This window comes from Stegastes partitus, unplaced genomic scaffold (assembly GCF_000690725.1).
Source record: "Stegastes partitus isolate 25-593 unplaced genomic scaffold, Stegastes_partitus-1.0.2 Scaffold1242, whole genome shotgun sequence".
NCBI classification, from domain to species: Eukaryota; Metazoa; Chordata; class Actinopteri; family Pomacentridae; genus Stegastes; species Stegastes partitus.
The window spans coordinates 95986-101344 of record NW_007578973.1 but is presented as its reverse complement, the minus strand read 5'-3'; positions in this window follow the sequence as shown (position 1 = coordinate 101344).

Here is a 5359-nt window from a genome sequence, read left to right as displayed (position 1 = left end):
GTCACAGGAACATCAAGCTGCTTGGAGATGGTCTTATAGTCTTTATCTTTAACATGCTTGTCTATCATGTTGTTTCTAATCTCCTGAGACAACTCTCTCCTTCACTTCCTCTGGTCCATGTTTACACCATGTCACCAAACAGCACAGTGACTACTTGTTACCCTATAAATAGGCCGACTGACTGACTACAAGTTTGTAGATACCTGTGATGCTAATTAGAGGACACACCTTGATTGAACATGTCCCTATGGTCACATTATTTTCAGTCTTCTGTAGGGGTACATTTTTGCCCAGGCCTGTTTCATTAGTTTATTTTTTGAAACAATTCTGTTAAAAGACGGTTCAAAAGCAATGTCTGGTTTTCACTGGTTAATTTTCATTGAACTTTTATTGATTGTTACTTTTGTCAGATTCAAGTTACTGTATTTCTGTGACTGTTGGGGTTTTTTCTTTCATTGACCGAGGGGTACCAACACTTTTACGTGCTATTATTAACCCGTTGACCGTATTGACCTCAAATGTGTCGACATGAGCCTTTAGGCGTTGATGATGACTCGTGCCAAAAATTGTGAGTTTTCGTCATACGGCGTGTCCGTGGCGGCCCTCTGAACTTTGATGCTTTGCCATGAAAGAGCGAGTGCTGTCTCCCTGCCCTCTGCATGCTGCACTCTGCCTCGGTCACAATCACAATCCTTTGATTGTCACTATGCACATGCTTCTGTACACACAACGAAACTGCAGTCAGAAGTCCCAACTTTTTAAAGGCTGAGTGAGGTAGTGGGTCACCTGTATAGTGTGTGTGTGTGTGTGTGTGTGTGTGTGTGTGTGTGTGTGTGTGTGTCAGGTGATGGTAGGGGTGTCTGTGTCTGGAAGAGCTCTGAGAATGTGTGTGTGTGAGGAGGGGGGAGATAGCTGTCACAGCTCTCAGGTGGAAACTGTCCTTAGTCTTTCTGCTCTAGCCCCTCAGACTTTACATGTTGGATCAGAGTCCTGCCCTGATGACATTCTCATGCCATTATCCATTCACAGTCACTACGCCACCTTCTGAAGACATGAAAGGACACGTTCTACAGTTATATTTGCCATTATTAGCTGGTTGACTGTATTAACTTCAAACGTGGTTAGGGTTACAGTTAGGTGATTGTCACCTTGCTCGTAGCGCAGGGCCCGTCCAATGCTGCTTGCAGCTTTCATTAAAATTGTTACCCAAGTTAATGTGTAAATAGCTCTTAAATAAAACTGAAAACATTATGTCAATGACTTTTTTAAAGATGTTAAACATTGAATGGGGTCAAATTAACCACACATAACAGGAGGGTTAAAAGATTTACCAATCTCATCCCAGCTGGAAGCTAAAATAACTTGAAAACGGTACAAATGAGAGGTCAGTGTGAGGGTCATAGACTGGGTTCACTGTGAATGGCAAACACTTGAATGGCAGATTATTTGCCNAGATAGATAGATAGATAGATAGATAGATAGATAGATAGATAGATAGATAGATAGATAGATAGATAGATAGATAGATAGATAGATAGATAGATGGACACAACTTTATTGATCCCTTTGGTTTGGATCAGTTAAGCTATGTAATATAACCATTAGCTCTTTCTACTATTACATCAATCATTAACTCTTTTGATAATTAATTAGTCAGTTTGAGTAGTATTTTAGGCAAATGAAAGGAATAATAAACTTTCACTGTTTCCACTCTCTTAAATTTGAATATTTCACTTTTTTTTTTACTTCTTTTTGGTAGAAAATGAAATATCTTTGGCTTGTAGAAATTTGGGGATGTCATCTTAGGTTTGGGAAACAGACTTTTCATTATTTTCTGACTTTTATAGACCAAACAAGTAATTGATAATTGACAGGTTAATTGGCACTGAAAATAATCATCAGCCCTACACCTAACTATGTAACTGCAACGTTGCTTACACATTTTTTATTCTTAAAATATATCATTTGTCTGTAAATAACATCAAATATCTACAAGATGATATTTTTTGTTGATTCAAGTATAGCAAAATATATATATATATATATATATATATGGCCATAGTTTGTAAATTAACAAATATGTGAAAATACAGATTTCTGATGTCTATTAAATGCTTTTTATCTGTAATTTTACTAGTTTATAAGGAGCAAAACACAGTCCAGAATCCAGATAATAGACAGATTAAGTAACAGTGAAAATGATAATTAGCTGCAGTTCCAAACATGCACCTTGTTGGTACGACACGGTTAATGAAACAACACAACCCCCAACGGTCACAGAAATAATTTGAATCTGACAAAAGTAATAATAAATAAAAATTCTATGAAAACTAACCAGTGTAAATCAGACATTGCTTTTGAACCGTGTTTTAAAAGAATTATTTAAAAAATAATAAACTCATGAAACAGGCCTGGACAAAAATGATGATACTCTTAACTTAATATTTTGTTGTACAACCTTTTTGAAACAATCACTGCAATCAAACCATTTCTGTAACTGTCAATGAGACTTCTGCACCTCTCAGCAGGTATTGTGGCCCACTCGTCATGAGCAGACTGCTCCAGTTGTCTCAGGTTTGAAGGGTTCCTTCTCCAGACAGCATGTTTCAGCTCCTTCCACAGATGTTCAATAGGATTTAGNACACTTCATCTAGTCTTCCAAAACGCAGAATGATTGTATTGAAATGTAACAGCTGATTAGAGACATAGAGAGGCTCATCGGAGGACAGTCTGACAACTGACAACACAGCTGCCATGTCGGCACATGGGAATATGAGAATCTCCAGATAAGAGCTTCAAGTTTTTCTAAAAGTTCCCCAAATGACTTTTTGGAGCCATGTGTTGTACTTAAATGAATGAGCAGAGTTATAAAATACACAAATATCCATCCATCCATTATCTATACACCGCTTAATCCTCACTAGGGTCGCGGGGGGGCTGGAGTCTATCCCAGCTGACTTAGGGTGAAGGCAGGAGACACCCTGGACAGATCACCAGTCTATCACAGGGTTTCACTTAGAGACAGACAACCAAGCAAATACACAAATATTTGCTTCGTAAATCAGATTTTAAAGGTTGGTTCTATTCTTCTGTTTTGTATAAAGCATAAATTTGAACTTCATCTGGTCCTCAAGGTATTTTGCATACTGTACAATATACAAGTGGCTTGATGCTGGTGAAATGAACGCATCCATTTGATGGCACGTTCATTAAAAAAACTAAAATATAGGGGGGTTTCTGTGGGGAAAAAATAAATCACCATCAATAACAGCTACTTTTAAGTCAACTCATATTTCCTTTAGCTTCAGTAAAGTAATTTTGTGGCTCTAACAACTAAGTTTTATCTGTCACCTCTAAGCAGCAGATTTGATCTGATCATTAGTAGTTGTTTTATTGTGTTGCGGGACTTGATTGGTGAACTATTTCCCCTCACTAGTAGCTGCATCTCTTCTCTTGGACTATCTAAGGGACTGCTCACCTGTATTAATATTAAATACATTTATTATTTTAAAATATTACTTAACCCTCTTGTTACCTTCAAATTTAGTGACATTTTTTAACCCCAGAAAATGTCATAATTAGGACCCGAGCACTACAGTGCGTAGGACCCTCTTGAAACTGAAAGGATTATTATTATTTCTTCTTCTTCATGGCCATAAATAATTGCATTTCTGAGGGCCTAAACATGCTCAAATCCTCCAAAATGGCTCGATAGCGCCCTATACATTAGTTATACATTTGTAACATCTACTACGGGCAGTTTCACCCACATCCATAAAACTTGATAAACACATGCAGCACATCCAGACGAACGAAAAAGCCAGTGGTGGCCCCGACCTAAACCCAACAGGAAGTCCGCCATTTTGAAATAACTGTGCAGTTTTTTGTGACATTCAAGAGCGAACTCCTCCGAGGGGTTAACTCCTACACGCCTCAAATTTGACCAGCACATACAATCGGGCTTGGTGATTCAGGGTTGACAAAAGCTATGTATTCCGTTGAAGGGCGTGGCAATGGCGGCCCTCTGAATTGTGATGATTCGCCACCACAAAGGAAGCATGTCTAACAACCCTGTACATGCTCCAATCTGCCTGAAAATGTACATACTTGATCACAGTCCTGCCCTGATTAAACCCATATGCCAATATCCATTCACAATCATAGCGCCACCTGCTGGCAATAAGAAAGAACATGTTTTACACTTTCATGTGCTATTTTTCGGTGGTCGATTAAATTGACCTCAAATGCGGTGATGTGAGCCTTTCGATGTTGATGATGATTCATACCAACAATTGTGAGTTTTCATCAAACGGCGTGTACATGGCGGCCCTCTGAACCGCTCTGGCTGCAGCTTACTCCTGTACTACTGAGAAGACAGCAGTGAGGACTGATTGAATGGAGTCAGATCTTAGGGTTACGGTTAGGTGATTGTCACTTTGACCAGGAGCGCATTTCTGCCAAAACCCTGACGTGCACCATGTGTGGAAGAGCGAGGGCCCGTCCAGCGCTGCTTGCAGCTTTAATATAATTTGTGCTTTATTTTTTGATATTTTAAATACATTTAATAATATTTTTCTCACACATGCAGGTCTTTAACTGTTATTGGAATATTTTAAATGAGGGTAGCAGTGCTTTTATGTCACTAAAGCATCTGAATACTTGTTACACCATCAATAAAATGCAACGACCTGTTAACAACACCTGCTAAAACCCAACAGTTTTTTGTAGCTCCTGTAGCTCTGGCATATTTTACAACAGAAGCTTCATTTAAAGTTTAAACAAGTCACAAGGCTTTAAATGTAATTAATTTAAATCCCGTGCTTTCATAACTTCAACTGTTTTTGCACAGTCGTAGTTTAAGTTCTATGAATTTTTTGAAAATTAAGATTTTTTTCCCTACTTTTTTTTTTTTTTAAAGTTTTAACCTGAACGTGCATTTTTTTTTAAGTGCTACTAACCTTGTCTCCTCACAATTTCTCCTCGACATGAACAATTTATACATAAAAATGTAGACATTTTTATCTTCTTTTATCCAGAGTGAGTCTCATTGCTGTAGGACGTGTGTAGTTGTTGTTGTTGTTGTTGTTTTTATGTCTCAGAGAACTGTGACCATTTGTTCAAGGGTCTCATCTTCTGTTTCTCTTTCTGCAACCAAACTCTGTATTTTCACTGAAAGGTGGGAATCACCATAGCAACCAGTGACTGAAAAGTGATTATGGACTAAAAGAACCATTTTGAAGCTCCAGACCTCTGGTCCACTTGGATCAAGATCTACCAATATTTGTGTTTTGTGGTACAACTGACTCAATCAGTTTAAAAATTAAAAAAAAAAAAAAAAAGTCTTTTTTTTTTTTTTTTT